At 40.2% G+C, this 22503-nt stretch overlaps 1 pseudogene; it reads left to right on the top strand.

Annotated features, from left to right (window-relative positions):
- The first annotated feature begins 1906 nt into the window (after nt 1-1906).
- Nucleotides 1907-2084, top strand: LOC132498082 (small nucleolar RNA U3; annotated as a pseudogene).
- The last annotated feature ends 20419 nt before the right edge of the window (nt 2085-22503 follow it).

The raw sequence follows: 22503 nt of genomic DNA, 5'->3' as shown, positions 1-22503 counted from the left end.
GATTTAGAGAAAAGAAAAGGAAGAGAAGGAAGGAACAGTGATCATGATTCACTTCAACATTTTTACCAAGCCAAGTAACATTCATGTTATCTGGACTTCTTTCCCTGGAGGCCAGGAAATTGTACAAAGACACAGGGCATTTCCTAGAAATGATTTTTTTATTACTCATCTTAATACACAGATATCCTCAGGTTGATGCCATGCATGGCAGTTGGGGAAACTATACTGAATACCACAGCTACTTCCCACCAGGGATTTCCAAACTGCTACTTCATTAATCAGTCTTTTAAATAAGATATGTTGTATAAGATGTCCCAGAATAAAGCCTAGCAAAGGAATATATACAAGGTAGGCACTCAATAAATGTATTTTGGTATTAGCAATAGGCTGCTATTTTTATTCTTTTAATTAGCAGATACTGAGCTCATATCCAAATCAAAAAGACCAAAGCAAAACAAAAGCCTAGAATCAAGGTTAAAATCATGCCACTATTTCTCTGCACTCATACATAGGGGCTTTCTTTTCAAATACAAACCCAGAGTTTAGTATATGCCATGAGACAGTTGCATGAAAAGTTACCTTAAGAGAAAAGTAAGTGTTGGATGTTCCTGTCTTCTAACACTGAAAATGGAAAATCTGCCCAGCAACTCACAAATCAGTGAACACCTGACAGAAAAATATGCTTTGGCAACTTTGCTTGCTGCATTCTTTAACAGGAAAATTGAAAACATAGGATCACAAGGGTCAGATGGTTATTACTGAAAGCTGGCTCTTATAAAGTGTAATGCATACCATTTCCCCCATCTAAATTGCATTGCTTTGTCCAAATCACCCGATGGGGCCCAGGATAAGGTATTTTTCTCATGTAGATAACCACCTAGGTTTCTAAAAGCTCATCCATTTTAAATTGAGGGCCTGAAGAACACCAACTGTGACAGAAAAATGATATTTTTCTGTAACCTCAGCATCAGAGAGAACAGTTCCACAAGAAATAGTTTATAGAAAAAGAAAACCTTATTATTAAACACATAGAGTACTATTCAGCAAAATCTGCTGCTGATGGCAACTTCCAAAACTAGAACTTTTAGACAGTCTCATTCTGTATTAGGATTTTAAGAGACTCTGAACATTTATAGATCAAGGTATCGTTATGACTTTTTGTTAGATGGATCTATATGTCAACAAGAGGAAATATTTTAAAATACCAAATAAATAGCAGCTATCAAGGAAGGAGGGAGAGGAGGTACAACAAAGAACAATCAAACTGAGTAACCACTTCACATGAACCTGCACATGTGGTTTAACAAGGTTTCTAAGGCCAGCTAATCATAAAACTTGGTAGGTCTAATAATTGGCCCATGTACATACACTTTTAACAAAATGTCACCTAGATGACCCAACTCTAAAAACATCTAATGCCATCTTGGTGTCAGTAATTGGCTCCTAGCTTTAGAACAGAAACGGAGTCTAGTCTCTAGAATATGGTGCTATTATTTTGAAATCCTAGAAAGAGAGAAACTATTCAGTGTCTCCTGCTTGATTCAAACAACAATTCCTGGGACTTCCCTGGTGGTCCAGTGGTAAAGAATCCGCCTTCCAATGCAGGGCACATGGGTGCGATCCCTGGTTGGGGAACTAAGATCCCACATGCCGCGGAGCAACTAAGCCCGTGCACCACAACTACTGAGCTCGTGCACCTCAACGAGAGAGCCCATGTGCTGCAGACTACAGAGCCCACGCGCCCTGGAGCCTGCGCGCCACAACTAGAGAGAAACCCGAGCAGACCGCGCGCCATAACGAAAAGATCCCACATGCCTCAACAAAGATCGTGTGTGCCGCAACTAAGACCCGATGCAGCCAAATAAAATAAGGAAAATAAATAAATATATTTTAAAAAACCCAACAGTTCCTCATACAAGTTTGTAGAAAATCAAAAGGGGAACATATTCCACAAGAAGGAGGTGCAGGGTTCTCTGCTGAGTGTGAAGCCAGCTCTTGGTGTTACTTCACTGCACCCGCCATTTGCCATTGAGGATCGTTCTTTTCTCCTCTTGGGAGAGTATGAGGAAGAGGACATTGTCTGAACAGTTTCTGACAAAAAGGGGGAGTACATCTTATATACATTAATGGTGACCACAAATTTAAAGGGAGAAGGAAAGACACATGTGGAACCAAGAAAAATAAGTGTTTAATGACTCTGTTTATCTCCAGGAGCCAACTGGAACTTCATAGTTCTGAAGAGAAATGTAGAAAAATGGATACCCATTTGGAAGAAAATGAAAGCTTTACTCAGTTAATGTGTTAAATGCTGGTGTGAAAGAACTTTTCTTCTCAAAGCAAAACTACCCCTCACTGCTTTTCCCAGTGGGTAATCTCACCCTCACCACCGCCTTCTCACTGCCAGTATGCCTATTACCTTCTCCCATACAGAAACAGAAGCCCAGCTCCTTCTCTTTGCCTGACAATAGCATCTGCTAAGATCACGCCTTCACCTGGATTCATGCAGCACTTTTGTGCTTCATCTTCACAGAATCAGGCACTAGGTAGATGGTTAATAAACACTTGTGAGAGTTCAGTGCACTAGACCCATAGGTAAACAATTACAATAAAAGTAATTAAGTACCATTGAGAATAAGAGCATGAGCTAATTTCTTCAATATAAAATTTCCGGAGGCCATGCAGATAGACAAACTTGAATTCCTCCAGAGCTAAAGGTACTCCTGGAGGCTATATATTCCACCCTTAGATAGCTTTAATCTTTAGAAAATAGCTATATTAAGCTGAAATTTTCTTCCCTGGAATTTCTACCCATGAGGTTCTGTTGTGACCCCTAGGGCTCCAGAACAAATCACATCATGTTCATGACACATATTTAGCAACTGGAAGGCTTCTGTCTCATCCCCCTTGAGTGGTCCTTTCCCAGCTGACAATCTCAGATGTCCACTGGTACTTCTGTTGACATTAATCAAGCAAATTGCAGGGACCCCTCATTCAAACCTACTGAATCAGATTCTAAGGAGTGGGGCCCTAGAATCTGCCCACACTTAGCATGTGCCCAGATGATTCTTAAGCATTCTCATCAACCTCATCACTCACCTCTGGATGGGCCCTTTCGAACTACCACTCAGGACATTTTCTAATACTCCAGGTATGGTCTAGTATTGTCTTAGAAACACTATGTAGACAGTTCAAATGGTTGTATGAAAGAAACACAACTGAACTTTGGAAAAAGGTCTATATAGTCAGAGCTATAATTAACTCAGAATGACATGTGCCCAGTGGACTAGGTGGTGTGATGGATGGCAGGATGCCTCAGGCTACTATGGGTCAGGCACTGAGCTAGCTGATTTTATGGTACTGCCTACTCAGTCTCCATGACCTGCAAGATCCTTGTTATGTTCACATTATTTAGATGAAAAGATGGAAGCTCTGAGGGCATATTTGTTCTGTACCAAAAGGCTGTGAAATCAGAACCCAGATCCCTCTGACCCCAAAGCCCAAATCTTCTCCTCCATTCCCTACCTAAAACTACTAAAAGTAGCATTCATGATTTGTGCAATATTATTGTCAACATGATCCCTAAATGCTGAAATATATGAGAGGAGGACATTCAAAGAAAGTTATCATATTTTATACTTCTGTTTCTGGCTCATTCACCAGATTTCTGAGTGACATATTTAAGATGCAGTTGACAGCTCTACACTGTGATTGGCATTTATGTGCATTCCCTAGCTCAGTACTCTTAACTTGCCCAGGCGACTGGGCTGTGATAATGTGACACTTAAAATGGAGCTTGAGGAGCTCAGTGTGAGCTTCAAAGACATAACCCACAATGGTGCACACGACTGGAAACGTTTCCCTCTAACACCAGTCTGTCTACAGTGTTATTTATAATCACTTTATATGGCAGCAAGAAAGAAACACCTAATGGAAGTAACTTTAGGTAGCAGAAGGCAGGAGATAAAACTGCTGCTAAAGGAGAGAAGACTAGCACTAGAAACAACAATTTTTAATTGGCTCATCTCCTGATACTCCAGGCCAATATTTTGAGCAAGGATGGAAAACAAAGTCACTACCTACGTAGGCTATTCCATCCAATCTCCCACCTCATGATGGAAAATTCCAAACAGGCAAAGACAGCTACACAAACAGCTCATATCTTTATTTAGAAACTTCTGTTCCACTGTTGGGAAAAAGCTCCCAATCAAGACAGCCAGTGGCTCGGTGGAGATGAAGCTGTCAAATGGAAAGAGAAATTACACAATGAAGAGAGACTTAGATCCTAGCTCTTCAGGCCCTCATTCCTGCAGTGAGCATAAGGGGTGCTCCCTGCAATATATCTGCCTCATCAGATTTACAAAACAGAGCAATCTCAACTCAGCCCGGGGTCTGTGAAGGCCACGTAAAGGTGATGGGGGACTCAAGAACCCAACAGTATCTCCTGAAGATGTTAATGATGTGAAGTTTGTTTCCAACCAAAATTTCTTGTCTTGTTCTCCAGAGAATAGCAAGGTTACCAAAAAAATGCCAGGAGGTATGCCTGCTACAGAGAAAGCAGAAAACAAATAATACCTGGTGCTCTGTTTATCTGAAGTCACAGCTACGTTACATTATAGTAAATGGACTTTGCTGGTCTCCTTTCCAGCAGGACCAAACTGGAACTAAAAAGGAGTTGCACTGAAGAATCTGTGCAGCTATTTCTGGGCACAAAAGCAGGCCAACAGCAGCAGATGTCATGTTAAGAAAAACAACCCACTCTTGCATGGCGTACCATAATGTCACTACAGTTAGATGGATTAGAGGTTACAGTTCCTCATAGATAGCCATAGGATACCCTCTGATAATCACACAGTTTGTTCTACTGACAGATAACAGCAGCCCTCAAATGAGATGAGCTTCCTCCATACAAACACATTACGTGAAATCAATAATTAATTATGGCAGAGCCTGCGTGTGTTGCTGGCAGTTGGTTCTGGGAAGGAGGCGGTACAAGGCCGCTCTGCTAGAGCAGTGAGTTAACAAGTTGAAAGAGGTGGAGGCACTATGGCAAGACAGTGCCCATCCTACTGACTGTGCCTGAGGCCTAGATTTAAATGAGTCACCATTTGGACACTAGGCTTGGGTTGGAGAAGATAACTGAGGCACGAATAATTACACTGTTACACTGTTAATTTTGTGCACATCCTTTTGGGTGTATTGATAAATTAACATGCAAGTCATTTATTTGGGGGATCTATATACTAGCTACAAATTTTCTACTCAGTAAACATGGTTTATATATAAATTGTGAATTTATCCAACTAATTTGTTGAAATAATTCCAATGACTTGGAACCGCTAGGACTAAGGATGTCCAAATTTTTTTTTTTTTTTTTTTTTTTTTTTTGGCGGTACGCGGGCCTCTCACTGTTGTGGCCTCTCCCGTTGCGGAGCACAAGCTCCGGACGCGCAGGCTCAGCGGCCACGGCTCACAGGCCCAGCCGCTCCGTGGCATGTGGGATCTTCCCGGACCGGGGCAGGAACCCGCGTCCCCTGCATCGGCAGGTGGACTCCCAACCACTGTGCCACCAGGGAAGCCCAGGATATCCAAAATTTATAGTTTCGAGTCCAAACTAGTTTTCCCTACTATATAGACGGGACCTCATCAATCTTGTCCCCCAGTGTTTATGTGGGTATATTTCCTAAAACTGTACAAATGTTACATTTTTAATCTTTGGTAATGTGGTATTACAAAGAAATTGCTTTTCTTCTGTTATTGTTCAGCCCTGTCATCTTCATATATGCTTAATCCTTACTAGTCACTTGGCGTTACTTCATTTTCTTTTGTTTGTTTTTTTTTCCATTCCCTTGATATATCAATGTCTTTGTTACTGGTTTCTAAAAACTCATTTATTATTAAGGATGTTAAACATTTGTCATGCAGTACAAATGAAATACCATATTTTATTGCCATCAATTTACTATGGTGTTTTGTATTTTGGTTGTGTATTAAAATATAATCCTGTTGTGTTTTTTTAAAAAAAAAGATGTTTTGCAATTTTTATTTCTATTATGTGACATCTTGTATAATTATTAAAAATAATATGCTGGGCTTCCCTGGTGGCGCAGTGGTTGAGAGTCCGCCTGCCGATACAGGGGACACGGGTTCGTGCCCCGGTCCGGGAAGATCCCACATGCCGCGTAGTGGCTAGGCCCGTGGGCCATGGCCGCTGAGCCTGCGCGTCCAGAGCCTGTGCTCCACAACGTGAGAGGCCACAACAGTGAGAGGCCCACATACCGCAAAATAAAAAAGAAAAAAATAATAATGCTAAAAAATTTTACATGAGAATTTAAATAGGGGTTTAAGATTGCTCCTGTTGAAATGAATGAGAAGTTTGGCTTAATCTGATGTCCATTTAGTATTTGATACACTGTTTCATTGTTCTGCTTATCTTTTTTTTCACAACCAAAAATCAACACAACTACATTTCTGTGATAATTGGATCACTGGACGTACTTTTGGAGATGGCATATTATTCCAAACTGCCATCAAGCTTCAGGTAACACCCCAGGTCTGCCCTTTTGTGAGCGTGTTCAACAATAACAACAACAACAGAAATGGATAAAAATATTTCCTCTGACTTTGCAAAAGTTGAAGCAGCTACCTCGAAGTTGTGGATCAAAAACCCCCAAGATTTCTGTTAAACTTAAATTGACTTTATCACATTTCCCCACTCTATAGCTTACTCTCTTGATGGTGTGCTTTTCTCTGTGATCCCAGTAATTCCAAAGCAATCACATTCCCAAGAAAAGAAATGCAATAAGCAAAGTAAATTCATAAAGCGAGACTCTGAATGCATTTCTGCCATCTTTGCTTTGATGTCTGACCCTAGAAGATGTAGTACCCTGAGCAGCAGGGAGATCATTTGTAATCTTTATTATGATGGCAGCAACAAATACTGAAAAATGCCCTACCACTGAAGATGCTTGCTGAATTCTTTGTGATTTTTCAAAAAATAGCATATTGGGTATCAACACATGCACAGCAGGAGCAGCAACATATGCACAACATATGCACAGTACTTCCCTCTCAGGTTTACGACCATGTGTCTAGAGGGTCTTAAGCTAGAAATGGGCAGAAGTAGTTAGTTCCCATGGAGGTGATCATGTTGATAAGCTGCTTCTTGTTAAGGTTTTACCTGAACTTGAATGGGTTTGTGTTGACATTGAATATTTCTGAAAATATAATAAATGAATTGAGATTAGAGAAGGGAGGAAGGAAAGAAGGAGGGGGGCAGAGGGAGGGAGGGAGGGAGGAAGGAAGGAAGGAAGGAAGGAAGGAAAGAAACATCTCTTTCAATTTATGACATATGGGCTAGTCAGTTATCTATATACCTATTGTCACTGGAAAAATGTCAATTCCAAACAGACTTCCTCATCCCTCAGCCTCTGCCATATTCTCTTCCCTGATTTATATCAGCCATTTGTTTCTTTTCAGGAAATGCAAACGCATGTTACTATTATTCCAAAAAGTACATCATCAGGAAAGCAAATATCAGGCATTGCACAGGACAGACTTTATCGCACAACCCAGTGAAGAAGGATTTTAAGCTTTGGTTTTGGGGAATTATCTATGCTGTTCTTTCCTCTCATTAATGCAGATGTTAAAAAATTAACTATATCAACAAAATACACTTTTGTAAAAGAGGCATGAAGACTTAATTAAGAATCTAACTGTGAATGTTACTGTAAAAAAATTATAATTACATCTAATGTGAAAGATTTTAATTTTCCTCTGTCTAGTTTATTATTATTTAGGTAAAATTATGATAATCAGGTATTATATGCCAGATTACCCAAATGAACAGAATGAATGTAGATTTTTAAAAATTATCGTATACTCCAGCTTTTCATTCTACCAAATTTAGGAAAGGTGTAGGTCATACATATTAATAAGGCTCTATCACCATTTAAATTTGCCATCCAGTAACTACAGGCTATTATTCTGAAAATACAGTTCTGCATTCAAGCGACCTTGATACTACTAGCAAGTCCACGAACAGAGTGTATCTTTACTGTTTACAAATGCTTACATCCTCATTCTAAGCCCAAGAAGGATCTCTGCAGGCACCATTGCCTCCAGGAAGGCTCTCCACCCTCTCTTGCCCTGAATTTGCGAACCCTCACGTGAGCTCCCATAGTGAACTGTCCTTCCTTCCCAAAGAACTCATCATAAGGTAGAGATGAGTTCTATTTCTGATGGTGGACTGTGAATGCAGAATGCAATGGCTATGTCTCCTCCCTGCTATATCCCAGTGCTCAGCAAAGATATTCATTAGATGAAGGAATCATAGGATGAGTGGATGAATAGAAGCAACAAATATTGAGCACTTATTAGATGCCAGCTCCTATCTCTTGGGATATGGCTGTAAGTAAGGTAGGGCCCCAGTCTATTGGATTCCCAGTAGAAGGTCAATAGGATCCCAGGTATAGGATTCCCAACAGAAGCTCACATTCTATTGAGGGGGTGCTCTCATCCTTAGTGATAAGATTTCAACATCTCAGCATGAACCTAAGAGAGGAACCCTCCCACCTTTAGAGTCCATTTCATGCCCCTTGTGCTAATATTTTAACCGCGTAACTGTACACTGGAGTTTTAAACACAAGGTCAGCTTACAATACAGTGATACTCTTATTTTGTGTGGGTCATTATTTCTTGTAATCCAGTATTCCTTGTGACCCTCTCAGAGAAGAGAATTGGCTGGGCTAGGGCAGATTCTGGCATTTCTGGTGTTCCCGACCAAATTACCCTCTAATGTCAACCACACTCATCCATCCTGCCCCAGTTTTGGCAATAGATCATGACCTAATTCTCTGAGTCCCTGTCTGGGTAAGCCATTTAATATCATTCAGTTGTGCAATTTGAAGAAATGCTCTCTAATTTAATCAACATATGCAATATATAAAATAGCATTTAGTAACACCCATTGAGAGAATGGAATCATATCTAGTGTTTGCTCATCCCCATTCCAATGAAGTGAGACTTACTCCTCATAGCTCACTACCTGCAATAACAATCTGCTATTCACCCCCCCACCTCCAGTTTCCTCTCCATATCATAGCCAGAATATCCTTTATAAAGGTATGTGAGTTCAGAGAACTCTGCTCTCTGACTCAAAACCCTATGAAGACTTCCCATCACACTTGGGGAAGTCCTTACCACACCCTATGAGGCCTTGCACGAGCTGACCGCAGTCTCACTCTCAAGCCTCGCTTCCTACCACACCCCCTCCCCCCAAAACACTGGTCTTGCTATTCCCAGACGCTGTTCAGCATGTTGCCATCTCAGTATTCCCTCTGCTTAGAACACCGTTTACTCAGGCTTTCCTAGGCCTGGCTTCAGTCTCTGCTCAAATGACTTTTCTTCAGAAAGGCCTCTCCTCATTACCTCATCAAAAATAGTCCCTGCTATACTCTATCTTCTTGCTGGCTGTACTTTTTATTCAAATCACTTAAATTATATTCTTATTTGCTTATTGTCTATCTCACCTCCTAGAGTGTAGATTCCACTAGTGAAATCACTTAATCTTGTTTGCCTCTCTAGCTTAGCACCTAGAACAGTACCTGATGCTTAGGAGGTACTCACTAATACATGTTGAATGAATGAATGAGTGAATGATACACTTCCTGTATGCCAAGTTGCCTGACCTAGTTACCCTTCAGAGTATCCTCTCCTCCTGGGTTTCCCAATACTGAGTTCTCCCACATCAACCCAGTTAAGTGTCCTGATAACATTACTGATTGTCTATATATATGTCCCATCCAACATGGCAGCCATCAGCCACATGTGGATACTGAGTACTGGAAATGCGGCCAGTTCTAATTGAGATATGTTTTAAGTATAAAATGCACATCAGATTGTGAAAACTTAGTGTGAAGAAAAGAATATAAAATACCTCATGAGTTTTTTTTATTAATTGCATGTTAAAATGATAATATTTTAGATACATTAGGTTAAATAAACTACATTATTAAAATCAGTTTAAATGTGGGTACTGGAAAATTTTAAACGACATATGTGGTTCACACTTATAGCTTTCCTTATATTTCTGTTGAACAGTGCAGCTCTACAGCAAGACACTTCTCTACTTAGGAGATGTAGGATGAAGTGAAAAGGGCATAGGTTTTGAGTCAGACAGATAGGTTGGAATTCTGGCCTTCCTGGCACTAGCCACATGAACATGAGCAGGATCCTTACATTTTCTGAGGCTCAGTTGCTCATCTGTTCAGTGTGTGTAATGGAAGTTACTTGGGAGGAAAGTTACAAGGAGTAATGAAATGACTCACAAAAGGACCTTAGGTGTCCAAGGCATTCAGACCATGCTGTGTCTTCCCCACCTCCCATTAACTACAGAGCCCCGCCATCCAGACATCACACCTTTTCAGTCTGCTCCTCAAGCTCTGCCCCTTACCTGCAGCTAACCAGCCAGGCTATGCTCTGCGCTACTTCAAGAATAAAGCGTTTACATGGTCATTTCACAAACATGTTTCCTAGAGGGTAGGAAATTTTCCAGAATGCCAATCTTTTGATTTAATCTATGTTTCCTAGTGGGAAACAGTCCATTTTAGCCTCAGGCCCAAAGCACTGAGGTGATTTCCCAGTCCAGATCAGGAAAGCCCAGCTAGATTTCATGTAACAAAAGCTCAGTACCTAAAGGTCCACTCCTTTGGCCACCCAGGGGTAATTATAATGGAATTTAAATATTGGGCTCATTTTTAGTGCTTTGATTTTCACTTAAAGTTTACACAGCTGAGATTGATTCAATAAAGGAGGTTTAATATTTAAAAGAGTCAATATTTAGAGTTATCTCTTAGGCCTTAAAGGAGAGAGTGATATAAATGTGATGAATCAATTGGATATATGTAGTGTATTTCCAAATAGCTTCTTCAGTACATAGAATTTAACAACATATCAGTGTTGGAAATCACACTGGAGAGAAACTGTACATAATCTAATGTTACTTTTCAAAATAATTTCATTTATATTGAGATATGTTGTGATGTTTAAGAGAAAAGGTGATCTTTTTGAGGAATAATTTTTTTGTAATAGGTTAAGGAGTAAACAGAGGGAAGAATTAATGTACAGTTGAGGACTTTGCTCTGTCCTCATAAGCCTCTTCCTCTCTAACTGGGTAAAAAAGTCAAAGCAAATGGGTTGGGTATTAAAATAAGTATGATAAAACACTGCAAAGTATCTATCCTTAGTTAAATGCAGCATCCCCTAAGCAGAAGTCTTTGATCCCAGATGGCTTAAAGCTACGCCTGAGATGAGATGCCACAAAAAGAGATAAGCATGGGCATGGCTGTACATGGAGAATCAGAAAGCCTCTAGGCCAAAAGGAAAGTAATTAGAATTAAGATAAAATAAACTGATAGTAAGAGAAAATATTGGAAAGCAACCAAGGACATTTTAAAATGCCTAAGTTCTTTTCCTTTCATTTTTGCTTTGATCAATATTCTAATTTCTCAGAACCTTCTTACAGACTGTGCTTATCAGTTCTTTTACTTATGTTGTAACAAATAATTCTTATAGCCAAGAAAATAAAGTGTTCTGGTGGCTCAGCCATCAGGCTCCTGAGGAGAGAGAGTTAGCCAACTTGTCTACCTCCATGACCTATTTAGAGCCTACTATACAGATGGGTGATCAACACTCAGTGAGTACCTATACTATGCCAAGAAATTTAAAGACATGATTTCATCTAACTCTCAAAACTGTCCTGTGATACAGGTACTGTCATCAAGTTAACTGGAGCTGAAAGAGGTTGGGTAATTTGTTCAAGATCATGCCGCTAGTAAATGGCAGAAATTAACCTCAAGTCAGATCTTTCACAATTCCAAAGCCTACGTGTCTTTACTACACCCTACTGCAAACATATGTCCCTAGAATTCTTTTAAAAAGCCCTAAAAATAGGTGTCTTATAGAGTGGCCATTTAGAGGGATATACATTTTATAGTAACACTACAGAATCCTAAATTTGAAAATTTTCTCACGTTTCTAATGTTTTCAGAAATCTAGTCCTGTACTCCAGATCAAAAAAGACTCCTATAGGGCTTCCCTGGTGGCGCAGTGGTTGAGAGTCTGCCTGCCGATGCAGCGGACACAGGTTCGTGCCGTGGTCTGGGAAGATCCCACATGCCGGGGAGCGGCTGGGCCCGTGAGCCATGGCTGCTGAGCCTGCACGTCCGGAGCCTGTGCTCCGCAATGGGAGAGGCCACAACAGTAAGAGGCCCGCGTACTGCAAAAAAAATAAAATAAAGTAAAATAAAAAAAGACTCCTATATTCAAGGAAGGAGTATTTCTTTTAAGTCAGTAGAAACAAGCATAATGCTTGTTGTACTTTTCTAAATTTACTCAATTTCTGCTTCTTCTTTTTAACAAAAGGGGAACAAAGAGCCCTACAAAAATTTGAGTTCAAAAACATCCCTGCCCTTTGTTTCTTGCTGATTACAGCTTTTCAAAAATGAATCCATTCCTGTAGGAACATTTGCAAAACTGACTCTAAATCCAATGAGCACATAAACACTGCTTGAGGAAAGTTCAACCTTAACTCTTTATTTGTCCTTTGAGCCCCATCAAATCCAGTGTACTAACCTTCACTACAGATCAACACACCTCACAATTACCATTGCCATAAAGATTCCTGGATAAGAGACCACAGCACTACCCGAAAACCCACTATTCCAAGCAAACTACAAGGCAACAAGTTTTAATTGGTCTATTTCTAGGTTCCCCCTTGCTTGTGCTCATCATATAAATATCAAATCAACATTGCATTTGTGTTGTACTTCACAGGGGACAACATGCTATCAAAATATAATAAAATACTATTTAACATGCAAGCAATGTTATAGAATAATACTTAGTGGCATCCAAAAATTTTCACTCTGTACTGATTAAAAAAAAGAATACAAGTCTCAAAAGAATTCTAAAGGCTATACACCTCATTGAAAAGGATCTGCAAGGATATATACTAAGTTGTTACTAGTGATTGTCTCTGTTCAAGAAGAATTAGTGCGTTTCTCTTTCCTTCTCTGTACTTTTTTTCAATTTGAAGAACCTGTGAGACTTTCAAAGTGAGAAATAATAAAAGTGATTTATGAATTTTAATCATTACCCATAAACATATATAAATACATATACTATATAAATATATATGTATACATATATTATATATATAATTTTACATATACATATACAATTTTGTCCTCATAAGCAGGAAACATATCCTCTTATTTGGCTGTGAAATAGGTGAAGTGGGTATTACTAATTCATTGTACATGTGGATAAAGGGAGATTAAGTAATTTGCTACTAGCTCGCAAGTGGAAGAGGCCAAAGTGATAGGCCTGGCGACTCCGATCTTGTGTTATGTTTGTAACTTCTTCATATATTGATGTGATTATAATTTTAGGAGAGTCAGTTTTCATTGCAAGTACATCCATGCCATTTATTACAACTTTCTACCAATATGGAAACATTAGATGTGATGTGACAAAGATTCCACCTTTCTATCAATTCTGATACAGGGTAATGGGAGACATCACTAATCAATCACAGCACTCCATCCTACTGACACAAGACACGACCTTAAAATCTTTTTCAACCTACTTCTCTAGACACCCACTTGCTGATTGGGGTTGGCATATGAGTAGAATTTCGCCACAGGCACCAGAAGGTCCATGAGGGCACGCATGAGAGGAATTTGCCATAGCTGCTGTAACAAATGGTACATCATCAGCAATTATATATACATACAACAGCTCAGCTACTGCCTTCAAATTCATTCATCTAGTCACCTATTGTGTATAAGACACTGTGGGAAAAAGAGACAGAGGTTATGCATAAATTTTACTTTCAAGGGGCCAACATTCTATGAGGGGAGGAGACTACTTCAAAAGGCTTGTACTGCAGAAGTGAGAGTTCTAAGCATCAGACAGTGGTGCTCTGATTGGAGAAAAAGCCAAAAGAGTTTGGAGAACAAGATTGACTCCAGCTAGAAAGTGCACAAGTAAAGCTTTATGGAGGGGCCAGCATTTGAGCTGGGTTTTGCGTAACAGATATGACTTGACCATGAAGGGAGGAGGAGGAGAAAGGAGTATTCCAGGCACAGAAAGAACATCAAAAAGGAGGACAGGCAGGAAAATGCAGGGAGCGTGAGGGAAACAGTGAATAGTTTAGTTTGGGACTACTTCATGCTTAGGAATGGTGGGAAATAAAATGGAGAGTAATTGGAGTGAGAGAGTAGAGGGCACTAGATGCCAAGGTAAGGAGTTTGGGATTTATCTTACGGGCAATGGGGAGTTAATGATGCCTTTGAGAAGGTGGGCACCATGATGAAAGCTGGAAGCATCACACACCTGGGTGAAAACAGGCCCAAAACTTGAAGGACATCGCAAATGGAGAACTGCAACTCCCAAGCTCAGGTTTGAAGATCTTAGTGCCTCTTTCAGGTAACACAGTAATATAGGAGAAATAAATACCTCTGACTGGCTTTAATACCTGCTTCTCTCTCCTGTAGTCAGAGTCTGTGTTGACCTGACCAGGACAGATCTAGCTGCCACTTAAGAGAAGATAAAATATGACCAGCTCCGTAATGAAAACCAGGAGCACAAACGCAGGTTGCTTCCTCAGGTGCAGGACAAATACATCTAGAATTCTCTCTGCTTCACCCAAGCTGGAGCCCAATTTATCTGCCAGCTCAGGGCTTCACCGTCCTTACAGAACAGAAGAAGAAGAAGAAGGGGGAAGAGGAGAAACAGGAGGAGGTGGGAGGTCAAGGTCAGGTGCCAGAGTGTTCTACCTCTGAGAGCTTTGGGACAGAGGACAGGCTCCAGAGAATGAGGAACCAGCATTCATCAAACACTGTCTGTGGACCAGCACTTCATAGGCACTACCTCATTCAACCCTCAAATGATATCACAGGGAAGATACTGTCATCTCTACATTACAGATAAACCCAAACACAGAATTAGTGCCACAGAACGGAACCAGCTGAGAATTTCCCTATGAGCAGAGAGAAGTCACTTGCCCAAGATCCTAAGTCCACATAGCTGGGGATTTTTTTGTTTGTTTGTTTGTTTGTTTTGCGGCCTCTCACTGTTGTGGCCTCTCCCGTTGCGGAGCACAGGCTCCGGACGTGCAGGCTCAGCGGCCATGGCTCACGGGCCCAGCCGCTCCACAGCATGTGGGATCTTCCCGGACTGGGGCACGAACCCGTGTCCCCTGCATCGGCAGGCGGACTCTCAACCACTGTGCCACCAGGGAAGCCCACGTAGCTGGGTTTTATCTCAGGGCTGCCTGACTCTTCAGGCCATATTTCCCCCGCACCACTCAGCCTGTCAACTGACCAAATCAAATATCCGTACTTGCTGGGATCCTGGTTATGACCAGGAGTAGAGGCAGGAGCGGTCATTATCCCTCCCTGACTTATTTTTACTCATTCCCTCAGCTCTCCTCTCTGGACTGATTTGGATTTGGGGCCTTTTTGAACAATGTGTTTATTTCCAAGGAGTTTTCCAGACCAGCATCAAAATGACTTGTCAAGCTCTGCTCCTGTGTCAGCTGCTTGACGTACTATAGCAGCCTTGCTCTTCCCTGGAAAGTCTTTGAGCCACTGACGTTTACCTTTCTCACCCAGATTTCTGACATGGGTGTGACAGCGACGTGCACCACTCTGTTTCTTTCCTGTGTTTTTCTTTCCACTCCACCAAACTAAGTTTCATGAATCCATTTCTTGGTGTGCTCAGTAAAGCCCTCCAGAGGAGCTCTGGCAGCACAGGCTTATCACTGTTATTTATTGCTTATCTCCCCCATTCTGGATATGCTAAGGGATATACCACCATTGCTAGAATATTAATGCTGCATCCCAGGGCATCAAAGACGACAGAGGACAATGGGCAGGTAAACGGTAATGCAAGCTAGGGAAATAAATAAGTCAGGGAACAGGCCAACTGCAGACCCAGAAGCCCAGACAACAGGCATCAACCATCCTAACACAGACAGGGATTGTCTTTTTTATTGTTACTGTGGCTAATCCAATCCTATCCTACTAGCCCCTAACCTTCAGGATCAAAGTGCTTTCCTGGCCTAGCAACTCATATTTTTTCGAGCTAAGAAAGATAATTCCCTGTAAGGTCTACAGTAGGAAAAATTTGAGGAAAGGCTATGGGATCAAAATAAAAGAGCATTTCATTCTTAACCACAGGATGCCTTGTTAGTGGCATGGATTCTTAACTCCACAATGCAACAAGGACCACGGAAACTTAAGTATTTTTATGTTTCTCCAAAATGGAATGATATTCAGTGATTTCTTTACTGATTTATTTAATTAATTCATGCCCATTGTAAAAATTTCATAATCATATACATTACATACATTCTCCTCACTCCATAAAATGACTTCAGCTACCACTGGGATGAATACCCTTAGTAATATGTTATGAATATAAAGTGCATTTTTTAAACACAAAGGTATATATACCATACCTAATAATACTGTAATCTGCTTTCTTATGTTTGACTCTATATCAAGGTCATATCTCCATGCCGAAACAGTAGTCTTTTAGTTAAAGATAACAGAGTAAGACATTTTAATTCTATTCTTCCCCTCTAAGCCCATCAAAAACAACTTTAAAAAATGAAAATGGAAGGAAAGTATACCCCTGTAGTAACGATAGAAGTAAATACACAAAATTCCAAACCATAGGCTGTGAACCACAAACCATGAACTCTGCCTTATGCTTTTAAACTTGGCCCAAAATGTGGAAAGTCACTGAGGGCTACGCATAACCTCCCTAGAAATTTGGCAGGATTCCCTTAACATGCTGATGACCCAGGTCTGAAAGGTCAATATATGAATTCATTAACAGAAACAATGAGAATGAGGGACACAGACAGGCCAAGGGAGGAGTGGGGACTGTCCCTGCACTGTCCCATTCTCCACAGCAGGAAAGCTAAGCAAGTAGAACTCAAGAAGGTACATTTCATTTTTATTGTTTACAACCAGGGCTTACAAACAAGGTGGTTTGATGACCTGGTGTGCCCACTTTGTGTCTACTACCCTAGTGCAATTATAAATAGAAAGCCTCCTTTCACTACAGAGTGAATGATAACTTAAACAATGAATTCTATGGTCTCTCTACTTGCTAAGAGAGACTGCTGGAGATGAGGTGGGGTAAACAGAGGAAGGACAGCATTAGCCACTGGATTACAAACAGAGGACTTTGCCACTTTCAAGGGTTTCCCTTGAGTCACAGTATTGCTGAAAACACTGAAACACAAAAGGAGACATCATTCTCAGCAGAGGAAACAGTGGTGAAACCTGAATCAAAGAAGCTGCAATTTACCCTCTCCATTCATCTCCACGTGTTCTTATTTATAAACAAACACTTTTTATACTTTTCTATACAGCATTATAATTCAACATCTGTGTACACTACAAAGCAATCACCACAAGTCTAGTTACCATACATCACCCTACAATCGACCCCCTTTACCCATTTCATCTACTGTTCTCTGGTAACTGTTAGTCTGTTCTCTGTACCTATGAGTTTGTTTTTGGTTTTATTTTGTTTGTTCTTGTTTTATTTTCTTCATTCTTGTTTTATTTTCTTTGCATTTGTTTTCTTTTTTAGATTCCACATATAAGTAAAATCATATGGTATTTGTCTTTCTCCATCTGACTTATTTCATTTAGTGTAATATTGTACCTTCAAGGTATTATAAAAAATGTCAGGATTTCATTCTTTTATGGCTGAGTAGTGTTCCTGTGTGTGTGTGTTGTGTGTGTGTGTGTGTGTATGCCACATCTTCTTTATTCATTCACCCATTGATGGACACTTACGTTATTTCCATATCTTGACTATTGTAAATAATGATGAAATGAACATAGAGATGAATATATATCTTTTTGAGTTAGCATTTTCATGCTCTTTGGATAAATACCCAGAAGTGGAATAGATGGGTCATATGGTACTTCTATTCTTAATTTTTTTGAGGAATCTCCATATTGTTTTCCATAGTGGTTGCACCAATTTACAATCCTCCAACAGTGTACAAGCTTTCCCTTTTCTCCACATCTTCTCCAACGTTTGTTATTTCTTATCTTTTCAATAATGGCCATTCCAACAGGTATAAGGTGGTATCTCACTGTGGTTTTGATTTGCATTTCCCTGATGATTAGTGATGTCAAGCATCTTTTCATGTGCCTGTTGGCCATCTGTATGTCTTCCTTGGAAACTGTCTATTCAGATCGTCTGCCCATATCTTAATCAGGTTGTTTGTTTTTTTGTTGTCTTTGTATGAGTTCTTTACATATTTTGGATTTTAACCCCTTATCAGATATATGACTTGCAAATATTCTAATTCAGTAGGTTGCCTTTTCATTTTTTTTTTTTTTTTTTGCGGTATGCGGGCCTCTCACTGTTGTGGCCTCTCCCGTTGCGGAGCACAGGCTCCGGACGCGCAGGCCCAGCGGCCATGGCTCACGGGCCCAGCCGCTCCGCGGCATATGGGATCCTCCCAGACCGGGGCACGAACCCGTATCCCCTGCATCGGCAGGCGGACTCTCAACCACTGCGCCACCAGGGAGGCCCTGCCTTTTCATTTTGATGGTAGTTTCCTTTGCTGAAAAAATATTTGGTTTTTGTTTAATTACTAAGTTACTCAATTACTTAGTTGAATTACTTGAAGATTAGTATTAGTTGGAAAGGAATAAACATTGGAACAAATGTAAAATAATTGGCAGAGAAGGTGTAGAAAGGAGGAAGTATTATAAGCCAAAAATTCAAACCAAGAAATATATATATAGCCCCTCAAAGAAATTTCCAACAACATGATGTTTGAAATAAAAATAACTCAAAGAAGAAAGTTAATATGTTTCAATTTCTATTGCTATGTAACAAAGTACCTCAAAACTCAGTGGCTTAAAACATATTTTCTCACAACTCTTCAATTTCCACAGGGCTTGGGGAGGACCATTCGTCTATATCCCACATAACATTAGCAAGGGTAGCTCAACTAAGTCTGGTGAATGCACTGATAAGATGAATCACTCAGATGGTTGGCCTCTGGGCGCTGAGTAAGCTGGGAGCTCAGCTGGGGTTGTGGCCTGGGTCCCTTAATCCACATGGTCTCTCTGTCTGGCTAGTTTGAGCTTCCTCACAGGATGGCAGTCTTAAGGCAGTTGGACTTCTTGTGTGGTAGCTAACTTCTAAGAGTACAGAAGTAGAAGCTGTCCAGAATTGACACGGTATCACTTCCAGCACATTTAACTGATTAAACTGGGTGACAGGGCCAGCTCAAATTTATGGAGAGTGAGCTATACTAGGACACAAATGCTGGCAGACATGACTCATTAGGAGACACTAAAGTAATAGTCTATTACAGTGAATCCTTTGACACCTAATGATTTATCACATTCCCCATAGCCTACCTAACTCATGCAAAACACACACCTCCTAATCCCTGAGAATCACCAGAATCTCATCCATTACAGCACCAGATTCAGACTTGAAGTCCAAGATATTGTCATTTAAATAAGCTCCAGTTCTGAATGAGGCTCCTCAAGTGCAGCTCTTGATCTGAGGATGTATGAACTAAAGAGGCAAGTTTCTAACTCCCTGCACACACGTCCAATATATAATGGTAAGGCAAGGTCAGAAACACTAAAAGAGATACTCTCATTCAAAAGAGGGACAGGGGCTTCCCTGGTGGCGCAGTGGTTGAGAATCTGCCTGCCAATGCAGGGGACAGGGGTTCTAGCCCTGGTCTGGGAAGATCCCACATGCCGTGGAGCAACTGGGCCCGTAAGCCACAACTACTGAGCCTGCGCATCTGGAGCCTGTGCTCCACAACAAGAGAGGCCGAGATAGTGAGAGGCCCACGCACCGTGATGAAGAGTGGCCCCCGCTCGCCGCAACTAGAGAAAGCCCTCGCACAGAAATGAAGACCCAACACAGCCAAAAATAAATAAATAAGTATATGTTTTTTTAAAAAAAGAGGGACAATAAAAGCACATAACAGTCAGTGGTCCATAATAATTCTGAAATCCAGCTGGGCACATATCACAGGTTCCTTGATCAGGATCCAGTTCTGTCATAACCTATGATGACTGTCCATGTCTCCTAGCTTTAAGCTCTGATTTGTGGCTATTCTCTTTGACTCATCTTTCCTTTTCCATAAAATATGGTCCATACTTACAGCTGAGTAGCTTTCTCAACCCGCAATATAAGTTAGGGGCCTAGAGGCCTCTTTTAATTCTCAGCTATTTCTGTTAACTTTTAGTCCAAATTGATATAATTCCTATAAAAAGTTTGTGTAATTTGTAGCTATCTAATTATAACTCAATTCATTAGAAAAGAGAAATGTCCATGCAAATCCTCTCTACTTTAGAACTGTGAATCAGAGTGCTATGACAAGACCCTTAAGATTTTTAGAAATTTATTGTCTAGCTGAGAGGGTCTACAAGTCATGCTCTTAAAGTTACTAGAAGTCTTTTTATTCTAGATAAGAAAGGATCTATGAAGCACTGCCTTTCATCTCTCTAATGTCTTAACAAAGGATCTTATAGAGTTTTGACCACAAATCAACATTCCATAGGCAGTGCTCTATATTCTATATTTGCCCTGACACTGTCTCTTATTTTGAGAAAATTTTCCTGGCTGAGAATGTTAGAATGAGAAATAGTTTTATCTTCTGACTTAGCAAGTTCTGGGTTGGAAATACTTCCTCTAATTCTGTTTTAAAATGAAGTAGTTCCTTCTTCAGTTCCTCTCTCTCTAACTGTATCTTATTATATGTAGATGAAAGGATCAGTTGGTGCTTCCAATATCTGGAACTATTCTTAGCTAGGTATGTAAGTTAGTTAGGTACATTTTCTTTTCTTTTCTTTTTTTTTTTTTGGCCACACCACGCAGCTTATGATCTTAGTTCTCCGACCAGGGATCGAACCTGGGCCCTCAGCAGTGAAAGCACAGAGTCCTAACCACTGGACCACTAGGGAATTCCCTAGGTACATTTTCTATTTTTCAAGTTACTACAGGTATAGTCTAATCAACTGTCCCATTAAATGTATAATATGGGCCCCCTTTTATGAAGCTTCCAGGAGCAGTTTCCTTTCTTCTTTTCAAGTCTCCACTGACAGTCTCCCAAGACGCTTCTAGCTTTGCCCATTGCCAGGTTCCAAGAAGTCTCTCAGAAGAAGTTCCAAGAGAACAAGCCCCAATGAGCAAGAATATTTTCTTGAAATAAAGATGTAAATCTATATCCAAAAAGACACACCATAACTCAGGAAAAATATGTAAAGAGATATCCTGAAAAACTTCAAAGATATACAGTAAGAATTCTATGGATATACAGGCTAAAAAGTAGTAGCCCATGTACAAAGGGGAAATAGACTTGCTTCAGATATCTCCACGGTAACATTAGATGATAAAAGGCAACAGAGCAATGTGTGCAAAGTTCTGAGGAAAGTTTATACACAGTCAAGACTACAGTAAGTACAAGGTTAAAGACAGAAACTCATTAGCCTTAAGGACTCAGAGAACACCCTCATGAATCTTTCTGAGGGGGAAAAAAGATTGATGATACATCTAGCCAAATAAAAGATAGCTTAAAATGAAGAACTCAAAAATGAATATGTTGTGATAAAATACCAGTGAGAATTAAATCAAGTTCAACATAGAATTAAGACACATCAACATCATGAACTATGCAGAAAGCCAATGTTATACATCTTAACAATGTGTAAATAAAAATATAAAACAGTTAGTGGAGAAGCAAGTTGGAACAAAGTAAAAGGTATTCTCAACGTCCTCATATTTTAGACTGGAGAGTCTATAAATGCTGACTAAGTTTGATACAAAAAACTAATTACCTCAAACTTCCCACATTTTAAAAATTGAGTATTATTAGAAATTATAGCTCTTCTTACCTGAAGTTATACAACAGCATTAGATGACTTTTCTGAGGTTAAATTCAAGTAATTAGGGTGGGCTTCCCTGGTGGCGCAGTGGTTGAGAGTCTGCCTGCCTATGCAGGGGACGTGGGTTCGTGCCCCGGTCTGGGAAGATCCCATGTGCCGCGGAGCGGCTAGGCCCGTGAGCCATGGCCGCTGAGCCTGTGCGTTCGGAGCCTGTGCTCTGCAATGGGAAAGGCCACAACAGTGAGAGGCCCGCGTACCGCAAAAAAAAAAAAAAAAAGCTGGGCACCTTTCCATATTTGTATTAGGATGCCTGTCGTTTTCTTGTTGGTTATTTCTGAGTGATGGGAAATTGAATAATTTGGTTTTTTATTTCCTTTTTGGCTATTTTATTAATTATTTAAATAACGAAATAATAAAAAATTTTAAATAATAGAAACACATACACACCTGCTTTAGTCTACATGGTATTTCATTGTATAGATGTATCTTAAACTATTTAACTAATCTTCTAATGATGGAAATAAAGATTATTTCCAATTAAAAA

The sequence above is a fragment of the Mesoplodon densirostris genome, chromosome 10 (genome assembly GCF_025265405.1).
Source record: "Mesoplodon densirostris isolate mMesDen1 chromosome 10, mMesDen1 primary haplotype, whole genome shotgun sequence".
Taxonomy (NCBI): domain Eukaryota; kingdom Metazoa; phylum Chordata; class Mammalia; order Artiodactyla; family Ziphiidae; genus Mesoplodon; species Mesoplodon densirostris.
Note: the sequence above shows the minus strand (reverse complement) of the source record. Positions and strands in the feature narration are given on the sequence as shown.